The sequence below is a fragment of the Chrysochloris asiatica genome, unplaced genomic scaffold (assembly GCF_000296735.1).
Source record: "Chrysochloris asiatica unplaced genomic scaffold, ChrAsi1.0 scaffold00100, whole genome shotgun sequence".
In the NCBI taxonomy this organism is placed as follows: Eukaryota; Metazoa; Chordata; class Mammalia; order Afrosoricida; family Chrysochloridae; genus Chrysochloris; species Chrysochloris asiatica.
This window is the reverse complement of record NW_006408618.1, coordinates 2,736,597-2,755,747: the sequence shown is the minus strand read 5'-3', so window position 1 is coordinate 2,755,747 and position 19,151 is coordinate 2,736,597.

Here is a 19,151-nt window from a genome sequence, read left to right as displayed (position 1 = left end):
ATTGTGAGCAACAACCCAGCATTTTTTTTGGATAAAGTTAGGAAATGGATTAATTTATTTAAATAAATAAGTAAAGTTTGAGTATGCGTGTATACATGCCTTCAAGTTGATGATAAGACTTGAAACAGAGGTGAGATTGCCTAAACTGCCAAGATGCAATGAATAAGATAGTGTTCTTAGTACCAGTGAGTATTCTTCAAAAGAATCCTTTCTAGGGTTTTCCATGTGTTCCTTGGAGGTGGGGAAATACAGAGATTGGTATTTGACTCATAACTGCTAAGTCTACAGGTGAGAGTCTGTGGCCTGACCCCTGTTGACTGGATCAGTGAGAGGAGAGTTGGCTCTGTTGGAATCCATTACTTTTAGTATGTGGAGTGAGAAAGGATGCTTGAATTTCTCATGAGCCAGTATGCCCACAGAGGGAATAATATTGGTTTTTAATTTTTTTTATTTTAGTAAGATTCTACTCAATAAGACTGAGCCCAAGAAACCTGGGCTGAAGAAACCAGTGGCTAAAGGGGAAGTTGTAAGTGGCCATCTGGAGGAGGCATAGTGTACGTCAAAGGAACTGTAGGCGAGAGATCACCAGTGATGAAAAAGCCACAAAACCATTCCAGGAATGAAAGAATTAACATTTAGAACAGAAAAGGCATATGCACCAGAGTATAACTGTACTGCTCAATGCCTTTCATAACCCTCACCTCTTCTCACTCTCCTCACTCTAATCCCGAAAGACTCCAAAGCATCAGCTAGGGAGTGAAGGGGAAGGTGGAAAGAAAAAGAGAGATAAATCTAATCTCTCATTACAGTGTACCAAGCCTGAAGTTGGACAGAGCTCAGAGAAAGAAGTTTTAAATTTGATGAGAATGAAGTTTTAATTACTATACTAGACTAGAGTTTTCAGTACCTGGAAATAGTGATTGCTAAATTTCTTTCAGTCTAAGGTGCTATTGGTTTTAAGAAGCTCCATTATTTTATTTACCTGGGTGGCACAAGTAGGTATCAGCTTGACTTAAAAAGAATGACTTGCCAAAATGTAGGTAGTTTAAACTCATCCAGATGCACCTCAAAAGAAAGGCCTGGCGATCTCTATCTGAAAGGTCACGATAGCCTTGAAAGCCCTATGGAGCAGTAGTACTCTGTAAGTGCGGGATTGCCATGAGTTAGAATTGACTCAGTGGTAACCAACATGACAATAGGAAAGGAAAGAAAAAAAAAAAAAAAAAAGGCTTCCAATTACAATGTAAGGTGTTGTTGACATTCAGATTTCAGAGATGAGATATTAAGATGAAAAGATATGCTCATCTTAGAGTTGTCATTGTTGCTAAGTGCCCTCAAGTCAGTTCCAACCCTTAGCGACTCTATGTAAGTTTCCGAGGAATGGCTGGTGAGTTTGTGATTCAAACAGCTTTGCAGTCCAGCGCATTAACCCACAGCGCCACACCAGGACATGTTAATTAGAGTAGATGAAGTATAATAATCTTTTATTGTCTGAGTGACTGTGTCTTAGTTTCTTAGTGCTGCTGTAATACCACAAGTGGGTGATTTTATATCTCAAAAAGCAATAAGTATACGACACACACATGGCATAATTAGCATAGCAAAGAAACCTCTATTTCCACATGGGATTGTATTCACAGGTATAGGGGGGTTAGGATTTCAACTCATATTTTAGGGAGACACCGCATAATTCCTAACAGATTGGGAAAGTTATGACATCTGCCTGAGATTTTATCTAGAGGAGGATAAATTATTTTATATAGAGGTTTTATAGGAGACAGAGGCAATGAAAATCAGATTGATTTCTGCTTCTACCTTACAGTATCTAACTGGTTCAATTAACTGGTTCAAAAACTTAATTTCCAAGTCAAAATTTGAAACAAACAAGAACAGTATTATGGATTGAATTGTGTCCCTTGAATTTCTGGCCCTTGTGCTTATACATGTAAACCTGTATGGAAATAAAGTTTTTCTTGCATGATTTTGATGACTTCATACCAGTGTAGAGTGGATCCTAAACTAATCACTTCTGAATTATAAAAAAGACAGAATAGACAGACAAACAGACAGACACACACACACACACACACACACACAGAAAAAGACAAAAAGAGCACTATGGAATACCAAGGATTGCAAGTAGACACCAGAAACGAACAAACTCATAAAAGGAATCAACACGGCTAAGAGCCTGGTCTCCAGAACTGAGAAAATAAATTTCTGTACTTTAACACACACAGTTATTTGTTACAGTGGCACTAGAAAACTATGGCACACACAGATACAAAACCTACCATTAACAGATGCCGGAGCAGAAAAAAAAGAGACCCAAGAGCTAGAAGGTTCATCTGGTGTGGCACTGTAGGTTAATGCACTGGACTGCAAAGTCAGTTTGAACGGAAAGGTTGGTGGTTCAAGCTCACAAGCTGCTCTTTGGAAACCCTGTACAAGGTCACTACGAGTCAGAATTGACTCAACAGCACTTAGCAATGACCTTAAACAAGTCTCATCCTGCACTGAAAGAGTTGAGTTGAATGCTAGTGCAGGTGCCAAATATGTTTGGGTGGGATAAAAAATGGGATTAATGGAAATTCTTATATTAAAATACTTGGGATGTTCTCATAATTTGTGGGAACTAACAAACTGTCTGAAGAATGAACAAAGCTGTCTTGGAAGAAATATAGCCAGATGCTGATTAGAAGTAAGGAAGTACCCATTAAACAGCCACAATAATCAAAACAATCTGGTATTAATACATAAAAAGATATGTAGATCAATGGAACTGAATTGAGAACCCAGAAGTAAATCTATCAACCTATGCTCAGTTGCTCTTTGACAAAGGTCCAAACCATATTAAATGGGGAAGAGCTAGTCTCTCAAACAAATGGTGTTGGGAAATTGGAAATCCATTTGCAGAAGAATGAAATAAGACTCATATCTCACACCATGTATACAAATAAACTCAACATAGATTAAAGATCTAAATGTAAAACCTAGAACTATAAAGATCATCAGAAAAAAATAAGGACAAACATCAGTTATGAAATACTCTGTGACGGTTACCAGGGGTGGGAAAAAAGGGAGACTTATTCACTGGCTGGACACAGGGGATGGGAATATCTGGTCTATGAAATAATTTGGTCTGGCCCTGCCAAAGCTACTGCAGTTCCAACTATCATATTAGGGGTGAGATAATTGGCCAAATACAGCAGGTTAATTTCTAATTCGATAATTTTATATGGTCGTGAATGATGTTACAAATTTTGGCAGAAAAAGTTCTGGTATGGTGCTGTGGGGTAATGCACTGGACTGCATGTTGGCTTGAACCACAAGGTTGGTGGTTCCAATTCACCAGCTGCTCCACAGAAACACATACAGGATTGCTATGAGTCAGTCGAAACCGACTTGATGGCACTTAACAACAACAACTGATTGGCTAGACATGTATTAACTTGGATCGATAGGTGATAGGGAAGGCAGTTTAAAAAAGAAAGAAAGAACCCCTCTCCCCCGAAAAAAAAAAAAAAAAACCAAAAAAACAACAACCCACAAATGGTGATAGCAAAACTGTAAGTCCATTAAAAAAATATGTGAGGAAATACTTTGGACATGTTCTCAGGAAGAACTCGTCTCTAGAAAAAGGATATCATGCTTTATAAATTAGGGGGTCAGTGAAAGTGAGCAGACCATCTACAAGATGGATTGATACCGTAACTGCAACAGTGGGCTTACACACAACAATGCTTGTTGAGAGGGTATAGGATCAGGCAGTGTTTCCTTATGTTGTACATAGGATTGCTATGAGTCAGAACTGACTTGATGGTACCTAATAACTACAAAAACTAAGGAAAGGATGTTTCAAAAATTGAGATTGTCTTGAAAATTTTAAACCTCATGCCTTTACTAGCACATATGGTAACATTAGATTAATAATTGTATAGCTAAGATGGCATCTGACCACCCTAACTATCAGGTGTCAAGATAAACCAACTTGAAGCCTGCTACTTACATGGCATGTGAGAGTCTAAAGAATTCCATTTTGCTTTTGTATATTACCTAGGATTATGTTTCAGAGTGCCACTTGTTCCCAGATGTGCCAGTCTGGATTTGAAAATAGTCCCTGTTGTGGTTTAAAAATATGTCCCCAAATTATTTGACAAACTTCCGAAAGCATGGAATCTATGCCTTTAAGAATTCTAGTTTCTGCCTTGCAGGAAATAACCTCCCATTTACCCTCAGAAAAACTGCCTTAAGCTTTAGTTTTATGGCCTCTGGAAACAAAACAAGATGTGCCTAAGTCTTTAGATTAAAATGAAGGCCATTGGAGGTAACTGCCTGAGTTGACTGGTCATAAAGACCCTGGGAATGAAATATTTTTTAAAGATAAAGGGAAAAGGTTCTGTTATTACTTCCCTCATTGTGGAATGTAAAGAAAAACAGATCAAATGCTTAGGTGATGTACACTGCCCACTATAATGGGCTTGTTTTTGTGAGTCAGAAGGACAGTCTTGAGGGATCATCCTCTGTCCCCCCAGACTGCTGGCTTTCTGTTAGTAAAGCTTGGATTGGATCTTTCCCTGTCTCTGTGATTGACTACAGTGACAGGTGGCAGACCCTCATTTTGTTTGGCAACATTTCTGGTGACTGCACTCAGGGATTTCACGGACTTTCTCCGGTGAGTAGTGTTAATAACAAAGGGAATCTCCTTTGTGGGTGACATTGCTTGTTGGAAGGAGATCTGCTGGCCACCTGGACAGGTGAGCCCGGTAGCTCAGAAACCCAACACTCCTAGCAGCGCTGACAAGAATCTTTATCTTGGAGGTTTCTACCCTATGCCTCTTACACTCACCATTGCCTTCACTTTTGAGATCCCCTTGCTTTATTCTGGGTGCGCACGTTGGGACAAGGTAGGCAGGAAGTAATTTCCTAAAACTGTCCCTTCTGTTTCTGTTAAGGTTAACCTCTGTATCTGAAAAATGGGAGTATAGGCCTCAATTCCAAAGAAAAGCCCTTTAGGACATATTCTGTTTCAGTTAGTCTCTGCTTGGGTACCCTTCTGGGAAAAAAAAAAAAAAATGTCAGTCAGGACAAACCCTGTCTGTGTCTGTGTCTGGTCTGCATTTCTGTGTTGAGTTAATCACTCTAAAGATAGAAGAGAACTTCCATTCTGAAGGAAAGCATTAGGATGAATCCTGTGTGATTGGTGTGTTTATGGATTTACCTCTATGACTGAAAATAATAATGTTTAACAATAAGACAAGTTGGCCTATGTACAATGTAGGTTATAGGGAGAAATGGCTCTGAATAGATCCTTAAATTGTTAGCCTATCTTACAGCTTGAATTTTTGTGTCAAAAACCAGGAAACTATGATAAGATCGTTGCATGCAGACTTTTACGATCTTGCACAATAGAAATGCAGGTATGAAAAGCACCCACTTGACGGTACAGTAGGAAAAAAGAACCTGACCACCCAACTGAGGCAGACAAAAACCCTGGAAAACCTCAGAGCTCCCAGATGACTGATACACACTTAATATAGAACAGGAAAATTTAGACATTGTTGTTGTTCCAGCTCATGGCAACCATGTGGGGAGTTTCTGAGGGGGGCTGGTGAGTTTGAGCCGCTGACCTTGTGGTCCGCCCTTTGTCCTATGACTCCAATTTAGCCATACAAATAGTTAATGTCTTCGCTGTGCCTAGGGCTCCTGATGTACCAGCAACACCTAAGTAGCAAAAGCACAACCTGACCTAGTGAACTAACCACCTGCCTTATTCAGCCACTGAGGAAAGCAGTTTGGTAGTGATTTCTCTATCCGATACCCGGCAAGGAGCTCATTTCGGTTGAAGGCTACCGGGAACAGAGGCAGGGCAATACCCTCCCCCTCAGATGCCCATAGCACTGAATATGTAAAGGCAATCTGCCACATATTACTGGGCACATACTCCTTTCTCTACTTTGGACTTCTTTAATAGGAAAATTCAGACCCTTTCTACTGAGAGGACCCAGCTAAAGTGACAGATTTAATGACCACTATTTTTGCTACCCATCACCCTAACTAGGCAGATATTCAGGCTCTGTTGACCATAGTCCTGATCAGCAACGAAATGAGACTGGTCTGAGATAAGGTACAAGATGAAGAGGCACGCACCAACAGAGAGAAACCTTAATGGAAGCCCGGCTCCTGCCAAGGCACTTCCTCTAACTAAGCCAAATTAGAGTACAAATAATAGGGGCCTGTTGCAGCTGGAGCACTATAAAGGGTACATTCTCCAGAGGTCTGAAGAAGGGAGTTCCTAAACAAAGGAGCTTGAACATGATACAGGCAGTTCAGCAGAAGCCAATTGAGGATCCCTCTAAATTCTTTGAATGAATCTACCAGGTTTACTGTAAGTACACAGATCTTGACCACAAGGACTCAGCAAATGTCTGAATGGTTAACATGACTTTTATCTCCCCAAACACCCCTGATATTAGAAAGGAACTGCAGAAATTCAACAGGGCAATTGGCATAAATCCATCCCAGATGGTTGAAATCACCTTCAAGGTATTTAACAGCTGAGAGCACGAGAAGACTCGGGCCATTAATGTCTTTCTATCGACTTGATGGCATTTAATAACAACAACAAAAGACCACTAGAGATAAGCCTGTGGGGCCCCAGGGAGGACCCCTGAAAGGAAAGAGGGCCTTAAGCAAAGACCAATGTGCTTATTGCAAAAGACTAGACACTGGAAAAATGAATGCCCATATTGATAGCTGAACAAATTTCATTTTCTGAAGAGGGTCCAGCATGATTTGGCACCAACCTCTGCCATCCCTATTGCCCCTGGGAACCCTGGATAAACATAACAATTGTGGGATAGATTGTAGATTTTTAGTGGACACTAGAGCCACATATTCAACGTTCAATACGCCTCTGACTTCCCCATGGTCCTGTTCAGTGATGGTGACTGAGGTTTTAGGGACCCTGAGGATCAGTTCTTCCTGAAATCCCTAGGCTGCTTCATTGAGGAAGAGAAAATGACAAGCTGTTTCCTATATATGCCTGACTGCCTGGTCCCCTTACTGGGCCAGGACTTGCTTCCAAAGTTGCATGTTCAAATAACTTTTTTCCTGAAACTAAGTCTGCAGATGGAGGTTCCTAATGAACATGTCTGGTAATTATTTATTCAATCTCCAGAAACCAGTCCAAGTTAGTTTTAGATCGACAATCAGGGAAGTCCCCTTGTGTGCACTAGTGGAACTCCAGGGAGAGCCAAGTGAGCATTCCACTGTCTACATCCGATTGAAGACTGGAAGCCGGCAATCCCACAGAAACCAATATCCTTTCAGGAAAGAGCCCAAGAAATTTACTCTGGGCCAGCCCATCACCGTCCACGCTCCCCATCAGGTTATCTCCCTGCTGAGACAGAAGGGAGGTCTATAGCTCACAATAGAACAGATGAGGCAATACCAGATTATTTTACTGTACAATCAGAATATTACTCTGAGAATTGTGGGGTGACTAAACCCAGCCACCCTCCTCCCCAATGTGGTTGCTGAAAGGCTGAACCATGATTATATAGAAATCATTGACCAAATATTTTCCATCCGACCTGATCTGCTTGACCGACCATTATACCTGGTGGACTAGACATTGTTTGTGGATAGAAGTAGTTACGTGGAGAAAGCGACTCAGCAGGGTATGTAATGATAACCTTAAAAGACCTGGTGGAGCCAGTAGCCCTGCTTCCAGGGACCTCGTCTCAAAAGGCCAAATGATTACACTGACAAGGGCATTAGAAATGTTGGCAGGAAAGACTGTGATTATGTACCCTGAGGACTTAAAGATGGACCGAGGCAAAAGGATTTGAGATAGAGGCTATGGAATGAAAAGTGAATGAAGATGGGATGTTTTTTGTTCTGAGAGGTTGAAGGATAAGAAGTGAATGGCAATAGAATGGTTCTGATCCTGTGAAAACTAGCTCCTGCTCTTCTTAAAGGAGTCCAAGAAATGACTCACTATGGGAAAGAGGCCCGGCTAGATTTGCTAGGCTCTGGCTCTAGATTGGGGTAAAAATAAAACAAAACAAAAAAAAACTTTTGTGATATTAGCTTGAACTGCCTCAAGAACAATACCCAAACAATCCGAGGACAAAAGGCTAGCTTGCACCAATATCAAGGTAAACAACCCTTTGAAAATTGGCAGGTCGATTTCACAGAGATGCTCCCCAAGCTGGGGATTTAAATATTGGCTGGTTTTGTTTTTGTAGTTATCTTTTATGGGTGGGTAGAGACTTTCTCCACCTGGACCAAGTGAACTTCAGAAACAATAAAAATCCTCTTGAAAGAGATTACCCCTAGGTTTGGACTCCCACAAAGTGTCCAAAGTGACAGTGGAGCAGCAAACACCTACAGATGACACGGAGATTGTACTCAGGATGGAGACCTCATTCCAGGAAAGTGGAGAAAATAAACTATATTCTAAAGAAACAATGGCAAAAACTCTGTCAGGAATCTCATCTATATTGAAATCAGGTGTTGCCCCTAGCCCTATTCCGCATTCAGGTAGCCACCAGAAGAGTGCTTAAATTGAGCCCTTAAGAAATTGTATGTGGTAGACTTTTGCAGGCAGCTTCCCTCAACCCTCCACCTGCCCTCCATCACGAGTTGAAGGTGCAGCAATTTGCACACCATGCACTTTCTATTATTCTTAAAATCTGCTCTTCCCAGGTCTGCTTCCTCTCCTACAGGTAGCCTGCACACTTTTCAGCCTGGAGATCCTGTCCTGTTTAAAACGCGGAAAGATGGACCTGCCTCCAGTTAGAAGAGGAATGGACCCGGGCTTTAGGAGATCCTGCAGACCACCCCCACTGCTCTCAAACTTTCGGGCCTCAAGACCTGGACTCACCACACAATAGTCAAGAAAATCCTGGAGAACAATGGGCCATAAATTCTTCCGCTGATCTCCAGCTGCGATTAAATCTGCTATGGGAAAGACGCTTAGGTTTAATCCCCCATTGCTGGGATGAAAATGTTTAGATTGTCCGATTTCTATTTGCAGGTAGCATTGTACGCTGAACAATCCTTTACCTCGTGCCAGCGTGGAGTTAGTACTTCTATAACACAGCTCCAGCAGGGTAATTCTTCCTCTGTGGAGTAGGGCCTTCTCCTACATCCCTGCTAACTCTCTCTACTAGGGGAAGAGGCCCTGTACTTTTGGAAGACTCATTACTTTCCTATCCCAGATTCAAGAATTGAAAGACCCAGAGATTCAGGTTACCCGAGAAATTAATTTATCTCCTGACTGTAGAATGATCTACATTTGTTTGTTGTTGTGAGGTGCCATCGAGTTGGTTCCAACCCATAGCAACCCTGTATAGGGTTTCCAAGGAGCAATTGGTGAGTCTGGTGCATTAACCCACAGTGCCACACAAGGACTACATTTGTTTGGTGGTGGTGGCTGTGTACTGTAGAGTCGGTTCCGATCCATAGCCACCCTGTACAGGGTTTCCGAGGCTGTAAATCTTTACGGGAGCAGAACGCCTCATCTTTCTCCCGCGGAACTGCTGGTAGTTTCGAACTGCTGACCTTGCAGTTCACAGCCTGATTCATAACCACTACGCTACCAGAGCTCCTTACATTTGTTTAGCCCTTCGGAATATGTAGCCCTGTCCTTATTTGTCATGCCAGCAGTGGCTATCTCTTTAAATATAGCAATCAGAAGACTTGCCTTTTCCATGGTTAAAGCTTTGAGTGCCACCGTGTCCCAGGCAATTAGTGCCTTGAGTGTAGAATGAGGACAGGTTAGAGAGGCAGCATTAGAAAACGGAGCCGGTATCAATTATCTAAGGAGCTCTGGTAGTGTAGTGGATATGAATCAGGCTGCCAACTTTAAGGTCAGTAGTTCGAAACTACCAGCTGTTCTGCAAGAGAACCGTAAAGATTTACAGCCTTGGAAACCCTGTACAGGGTCACTATGAATTGAATAGATTCCACAGCACATCACGACGATGACGATCAATTATCTACTTTTGAGACATAATCAGGGCTATGAAGAATTTAAAAGACTACATTTAAAAAAAAGAATTTAAAAGGTTACTTTAACCTTTCAGACAATTCTGAATTGATCGAGCAAAACTTAAAAAATATTAAAGATACCGTATCCAATGTGAACAGAGGAAGAGTTTCGTACCAATATTGAGAAATTATCATAGCTGCCAGATCTAGAATGTCCGCATATGTGGACACTGGAAATTGGGATCTGTATTATCCTTGGATATTTGTTTTCTGCTGCATTAATTGCTCACCTTATTGTATTGCATTATGTAAAACTTGCCTCACACCCTAAAGTTAATCCATTTAACTCAGTATTGAATGCTAGAGATCAGAGTGATTATTCCCACTTGAAACAAATCTCATAGAAATTAGTTTTAAAAATAAGAGTGGAGAAATTAAAGCATGAAATCTATGCCTTTAAGAATTCTAGTTTCTGCCTTGCAGGAAATAACCTCCCATTTCCCCTCAGAAAAACTGTCTTGAGCTTTAATTTTATGGTCTCTAGAAACAATGCAAGATGTGCCTACATCTTTGGATTAAGCTGAAGGCCATTGGAGATAACTGACTGGTCATAAAGACCCTGGGAATGAAATATTTCTTAAGGTAAAGAGAAAAGGTTCTGTTATTACTCCCCTCACTGTGGAATGTAGAGAAAAATAGGTCAAATGCTTAGCTGATGTATACTGCCCTCTCTAATGGGCTTGTTTTTGTGAGTTGGGAAGACAATCTTGAGGGATCATCCTCCCTGTCCTCCAGACTTTCTGTTAATAAAGCTTGGATTAGATCTTTCCCAGTCTCTGTGATTGACTACAGTGACAGGTGGCAAACCCTCATTTGGCAACACTTGGTTTGGCAACACTTTCCTTCAAGTAGCAGTGCGAACTTCTCATCTTGAGTTTGGAACGCCAAGTGATGTGCTTCTGACTAAAAGCATATGGTAAAAGGACAATGTGTAACTTCTGAAAGCAGCTTCTTTTCTGTCTTCTCTCTTGAATTGCTTGCTTTGTGGGGAACCAGTTTCCATGTCACAAGGACACTTAAGCAGCCCTATAGAGAGAGGTCTACATGCTGAAAAACTGAGGAACAGAGCTAATAGCCATGCAAGTAAGCCATCTGGGAAGTAGAGGCCAATTTCTTTGTCAATTTTTTGATAAGAGACATTTTAAAAGAGGGACCAGAATTTGTATTTATGCTTCTGTTAACCATGGTTATATCAAAAGCTAGAGTCATTTTTTTAAATTTTATCTTAAGGACTTTTCATTCATGAGCCATTGGGTCTCCTTGCCAATGGATTTATTCCATTCTAAGTCATTCTATTCATCCTGTGAGCTCTTTCTATATTATTTATCTGATCATTCTATTACCCAGTTTAAAAATGCATCTTTGCCCCATCTATTCCCATGACCTTTAGGATAAAATCTAAACTCCTTTACCTGGCTATAAGACTTCTCAGCATTGTCATGGTACAAATTTGTGGTCACTTCTCTGGCCATGAGACACCTATCTTGAATCTCATGCAATCAAGATTTCATTTTACACAAGTTCTGTAGAAACAGAAGACACTATGACCTTTACCTGAAGACTTCTGGTTCTAGAAATGAATACTTATTTCATGTCAGTATTTCTCATACACAAAAAGAACTTGTGGACCAACTGACCAAAGCTTCTTGGAAGAGAGAAATGACTCTTTCTAGTAGAAACAATAAAAACTTTGTGGTGGCTGGAATTGAGCAGGAGAATGAAAAGAAATTGCCAGAACAATGAATTTATCATTTGAAATGTCACTACGTGAAAATCTTAAATAAGCAAAAAATCATTATGATATATCCACTAGGTAGCTATTATAAAGGAAAGGTGGTGGTGTTGATGGTTATGTGCCGTGGAGTCGGTTCTGACTCATAGCGACTCTGTACAGGGTTTCTGAGGCTGTAAATCTTTATGGGAGCAGAAACCCTTATCTTTCTTCCATGGAACAGTTGATAGTTTCGAACTGCTGACCTTGCGGTTCTCAGCCCGATTCGTTGACCTAGAACATTATCTACCATATTGAATGGGAGAAAATGGTTACAGGACAGTACATAGACAGTGATCACATTTAGGTAAAAGTTTAAGCATTTATACATAAACACAATATGTTATTGTTGTGCCATTGTGAAGTGCCATCCAATCGGTTCCGACTCATAGTGACCCTGTACAGCATTTCCGAGGAGCAACTGATGAGCTTGAACCACCAACCTTGCAGTTCAAAGTGACTTTGCAATCCAGCATATTAACCCACAGTGCCACAAGGCTCTATATCAAATTGTTAATTGTGACTATCTCTGATGAAGGATACTGTGAGGAGAATGTGTGGTATTTTCATTTTTGTGATTAAAATTTTTTTTCATCTTCCTATTTTTGACATAAGCTCTCATCCAAACCCTCCTGGAATGATGATAGGTTTGATGTTAGAGTTAATCATATCTTGAAATCATAGTCTAAAGGAATTCTTTATAACTTTGCCAGTGGCGTAAAATATTGTGTCATGAAATTCTTCTTTACAGTGAATCCTTTCTGATATTTCACATACATTTCTTCTAGGCTCAGTTAAAACTGGGAAAATAGAGAATAGATAATTCTTCTTTGTTTAAAAACAGTAAGCGATTTAAATTTCTTTCTTCACAGCATGTCTATCTTTTCTGAAGCAATTTCTTGCCCTGGATCTTTTCTTGGAAGCAACATGGCAGAAATAAAAGGAGTGAAATTTGAAGTCAGAGGAACTGGCTTATGCCCTGCTATCATAATGCAAGGATGGTTCAAACCCACCAACTGCTCCTTGGAAACCCTATATAGGGTTGCTATGAGTCAGAACCGACTCTACGGCACTTAACAACAACAGTCATCACTTAAAGGTAGTCTAACTATGAGTCTCTTTCTTACTTAACCTAATGTTGCTATAACACAAATGTGACAAGAGGGTGGCTTTAAAGAACAGAAAATTTATTTTTTTATAATTTTGGAGGCTGAAGGTCTCAATGAGGCTTTTGGCTATGTAGAATTATTGTCAGTAGCTTTGGGTATTTCTTGGTTCTTTGGTGATTCTCATATGGCATCGGTCTTTCTCCACGTGTTAAATAAATGTTGACTTATGGTGCCCCCATAGTTATCAGTCTAGTATATTAATCCATGTTAAACAATAAAGTCCTGCAAACATTCAGGTTAAACCTCTTTTTTCTGTATTGCCCTTCCAATCTTTGCTCTTTTATTCTTAAGAAAGTCAAAAGAACTCTCTATTTACCAGTAGTCTTTACTACTAAAGAGATTTTGGAAAGAGCTTCTGCTTTCAGAAGAGTTATTTTCTTTTTCAGAGAGTTATTTTTGTAAGACTAAGATGGGCAAATGCTTAAGCATGTTGTATAGAACAACATGTCCCATATTAAGGCCAGCAGTATTTGTATTTGGCTGAATGACAGCCCTATGAGCAAGTTTGTCAGAGTAGATAACATTCTTCCTATTTTACTGATAAGGACATGGTTCTGAGAGGATAGGACTTACAATGTGTTCTTGTCAGTGAACTCAGACTTTTGGCCTTCTAAAGGTCCTGGTGTGGTGCTATGGGCTAATGCGTCAGACTGCAAAGTCATTTGAACTGCAAAGTCGGTGGTTCAAGCTCACTGGCTGTTTCTCAGAAACGCTATATAGGGTCACTAAGGGTTGGAATCGACTCAACGGTTACTTAACAACAGCAACAACAAAGGTCATTAAAAAAGTTTTTATTTGCACATTCAATGATCTTAATTCTTTCAATTGTTCTTCATAAATTCCACATACCAACATGCCTAATAATAAAAAAGCAATTGAGTTGTTGAAGTTGTTTTCTTTTATGGAAATTTGCTCCTTAACAATGGGATTGAATTATATGTAAGTAAGAAGACATGGTCCTTGCTTTTATGGAATATATACAAAAGATAGTTGTAGCTGTTGATAAGCAGTTTAAAGTAAAATAGGGCACAGTGACATGAAGGGGTGACATTGTAGTGGTAGTAGAGGAGGGACTGTGACTTAGATTAAGAAGGGTCTGGAAGGAGATGACAGGGAAGATGAAATTTGAAGAAGAGCAGGAACTTTGTTTTCTTCATCACTGTATTCCTATTCTCAGTGACTGGACCAGTGTCTGGTAAACACTGAATGTTCAACACGTACTTTAGAATAACTTTATAAATTATGTTGTTGTTAAGTGCTGTTGAGTCAGTTCTGAATCAGAGCAACTCTGTATAGGCTTCTGTGAACTGCTAACCTTGGGTTTTGTAGTCCAGTGCTGATACTACAGCGCCACATCAGGAGTCCTAATAAATGATGAATGAGTCATCAAAGGGATAATGGGAGGGAGCGTGTTTTGAAATGCTTTTACTAGAATAACTAATACTAACGTCTTGATTGATTTTACTCTAATTATTTGTCAAAGAAGAACTGATGCATTTGAACCCTGGTATTGGTGAAGAATATAGAATGTATCACGGATAGAATATATCACAGAAGAAGAGACACATCTATGTTGAAGGCAGTACAGAGTGCTTCTTAGAAGCAAGGATGGTGAAACTTCATTTTTCTTGCTTTGGACACATTACCAGGAAGGATCAATCCCTAGAGAAGGATATCATGCTTTGTGAAATAGAGGGTCAGTGAATAAGTGGAAGACCCTCAACAAAATGGATTGACACAGTGGCTACAACAACGGGTTCACACGTATTTACTATTGTGGGGATGACACAGGACTAGACAGTGCTTTGTTCTGTTTCACATGGGATCATTACGAGTTGGTATTAACTTGACCACATCTAGCAATAAATTGTGCCAGGTACTATGTTCAATGATTTAATTGTATTTGAAAATTGAATTCTGACAATATCCCCAAGAATTATTTACACATTTACCCTATCTTTTAGATAATGAATATAATGACATTTGTGGTAAAAGAAGTAGATCTTTATATTTAAAAATATTTAATGATCTTGTTACTTCTTCTAATTTCAGATGGCAAATCTTAGCTAAAATGCCTGGAAAATGATGTGTTCAGATTCACCTAATTTTCTATTGAAATGGACTTGTTAAAATTTTGTATAAAAATAATAGTCTCTGACAGGAAAATACAAAACAATAATGGCAGTCCAACTGATTACTATAAGAACAAGCAAGTTGCTCACCCAGAAGACATCAAGGCAAGTGGTCAGGTCCCCTCAGGGGAAACCCCCTTCCAGTACTAAGACTCAATGGGAATTGAGCAGATGTGAACTCTGATTGGTGACTACATTCATCACTGATAAGGGAAAGTGAGGGAAAAACAGCAACAAAGCTGCAAAGCTAAGCCCTACAACGTTCAATAGACTCCTGTGAACACAGGTGGAGACCTGGTTGGCCAGCAGTGTTGCAAGACCTGGGGACTCTTGGGCCCAGAGTCAGTGACATAGCCACAGAGGACTAGAGTGGAGAGTGAAATGTCCAGCTGATAAAAAGAAAGGGTATATGCATAAGAACACCCAGGCTTGCAGATAATACCCACTTGACCTGGCTTCAATGACTGGATGATCAGAACTCAACTAGAAGAAGAAAAAAGAGGAAAAAAAAAAGAGTAATCTGATACAATTTGATGGACTTGACCTACACCTATGGATGCAGTAGCCCAAAAGAGGGAACAACTTTTTATAGCAAGGGTCATTCCCACCCCCTCCATACACAGAGTAGACAGGGATGGGCAACTTGGACATTGGCTATCCAAAAGGGGGGGGGGGGCGCTACAAAGGCAAGAAGTGACTGGCTTACAAGCTTTCAAGAGGGAACCTAGATGCAGAGGGCACAGAGGAAGGTAGAATCTCCACTGAGTAGTATCCAATCTGTCTGGGTGGGGCTAATGAAAGGAGATGGGGATAGGTCCCTTGTGGTACAATCGTGAATAATTGTTATCAGGACTGACTTCAAGGGTTGGAAATGTGAAGGTGGTGCTACATTTTGTAGCAGAAGGAGGGGAGTGATTGACTTTGTAGTCCAGGAGCGGAGGTCCCTGGAACCATCAAGGGAGAAGAGCAGAGTATGGGACCCTACGTAGAGAAGCAGTGACACCAGAGATGGAGGCAGAGATGATGAGGTGGACAGATGGAGCAGCTGGGAACTTTAGACCCAGAGAGGGAGAGGGGCTGTGTGCTGATGACCGGGGGGCAGCCTTGTAGGGTATAGCCTTTGGTTTGTTGATGATGCATGGAGGGGATTGTAACCATGGCAATGAAATGATATATGATAGCATGAATGTAAAGCTAATGTTCTCCCATGTAAACTATCACATAATTCACAACAAACATTAAAAAAAAAAAATCTCAATCTGCATAGAGTAGCAGTAAAAAAAAAAAAAAAAAAAGTCACCATTCAACGATTTCAGGAGGTAGCATATAATAAAAACTTAATGACATTGAAGCTGCTCTGAAAGTCCTGGTGAAAAACAAGACTCCAGAAATTGACAGAACACCAGCTGAGGTGCTTTAACAAATGAATCAAGTTGTCTTTTAACAAATGCTGATGTCTAGAAATTTGGAAGTGCTCAATTGTCTATGGTGATGTATGATAAGCACTGGACCGCTAACTGTAAGATTGGCAGTTCAAACCTACTAATCGTTCCTTGGAAACCCTATACAAGGTCACTATGAGTCAGAACTTATTCAGTGGCACTTAACAACAACAAACAACAACACTTATCTATGCCAAGAAATTTGGAAGATGGTACCTGGGCAACTGACTAGAAGAGATTCATATTTAGGCCCATTCCAAAGCAAGGTCTTGCAATAGAGTGCAGCAAATATCAAATAATATCATTAAAATCACTTTAGCAAGTAATATTTTGCTAAAGATAAATTAAAAAGAATTGCAGTAATATGTTGACAGTGAGCTGCCAGAAATTTAAGCTAGATTCAAAAAAGTACATGGACTGAGGAGTATCATTGTTGCTGTTGAATCAGTTCCAACTTATGGCAACTCATGGCAACTCTGTATAGAGCAAGGAGGGGCTGGTGGGTTTGAATCACCAACCTTGCAGTTAGCAATTTACTGCTTATCCAACAGTGCCATACCAGGACTCAAACGGACCTTGGCGAAAAGCAGAGGATACCAGAATGTTGTTTACCTGTGTTTTATTGACTATGCAAAACAGTTGACAGTGTGGATCATAACAAATTATGCATATCATTACAAAAAACAGGAATATTAGAACACTTAGTGGTGTTCATGTGGAACTTGAACATAGACCAAGAGGCAGTTGTTTGAGCTGAACACAGGAATGTTGTATGATTTAAAATCAGGAATGGTGTGTGTCAGGGCTGTATCTTTTCACCATAAACACTTGACTGCAACGTTAGCAGTTCAAACCCACCAGTCGATCCTTGGAAACCCTATACAGGATCTCTATGAGTTAGGATCCACTCGATGGCACCTAACAACAACAACAACAACATTTAATCTGTATACTTCAAGAAACAGCACTATAAGAAGAAGAACATAGCATTAGGATTGGAGGAAGACTCATTAACAACATGCAATGTGTAGATATAACCTTGTTTACTGCAAGTGAAGAGGATTAAAAAATCCTCACAATGGGACCAATCTGCATCATGATAAATGAAGACAATAATATTGAGCTTATCAAGGATTTCCTTTTACTTGGATCTAAAATCAGTGCCCATGGAAGCAGTAGCCAAAATGATGGGTTGCATTGGGCAAATCTGCTGCAGAAGATCTTTAAAGTGTTAAAATGTAAAGATGTCACTATAAGGATAACAGTGTGCTTCACCCAAGTCGTGGTATTTTCAATTGCATAATGTGCATGTGAAGTCCTGGTGTGGCACTGTGGGTCAATGCGCTGGACTGCAAAGTGGCTTGAACCACAGGTTGGTGATTCAAGCTCACCAGCCACTTCTCAGAAACCCTATACCAAGTTGCTATGGGTCTGAACCGACTTGACAGCATTTAACAACAATAAAAATGTGCATGTGAAAACTGGACAATGAATAAGGAAGACTGGTGAAAAATTGATGATTTGAATTATGGTGTTGGCAAGGAATATTGAATATACCATGGGCTACCCATCAATGGAAGAATGGATAAACAAACTTTGCTACATACACACAATGGAATATTATACTACCTTGAAGAATAACAAGGAAACTGCAAGCCACTACATAACTGGATGAACCTTGAGGACATTATACTGCGATTTGGCGACATTTAACAACAACAACAACAGTCTGCTTGGTTCATATTGTTGTTGTTGTCAGGTGCCATCGAGTCGGAACCGACCCATAGCGACCCCATGCACAGCAGAATGAAACAATGTCCGATACTGGGCCAACCTCACTACCACTGCCACACTTGGTTTGGTTCATATGGTGGTTATAATTTAGAAGAGAAAATCTGAGCTGAAAGCAACCTTGGGATTCAATTAATCCAACACTACTCTATGCTTAATAACATTTAAGCATCAAGAAATTAAACTGATCTTTTTTAATGACTGGATTTTTGTAGTGAACAGTTGTAAGCAAAACTATAATAATGAGAATGGCCACACAAATCATGTATTCTATGAACGGTTTAGGGACTTCTCTTAAGAACTACAATGAGGTGGTGGTAGTGTGCCCTGGAGACAGCTCCAACTCAAAGCAATCCTGCACAGGGTTTCTGAGGCTGTAAATTTTTATGGGAGCAGAAAGCCTCATCTTTCTCACATGGAAGTTAGTAGTTTCGAATTGCTGACCTTGAGGTTAGCAGGCCGACTAGTAACCACTATGTTAATCAGAGCTCCTTATAATGAGGTAGGCATTACAATTGCCCTTTCTACATAAAGCACCCAAGTAACTTGCTCAAGGTCACATACCATGTTGCTATCCCCAAAAAGGATTGATTAATTCATAGTAATTATCCTCCACTAATTCATAGTAATTAGCCACCACTCGTCTGTCTGTCGTGCTGTGGTGGTCTGAGTTGCTGTGATTCTGAGGGCTGTGCCACCGGTGTTTTAAATAACCAGCAGGGTCACCCATGGTGGAAAGGTTTCAGATGAGCTACAAAACAAAGACAGACTAGGAAGAAAGAGTGAC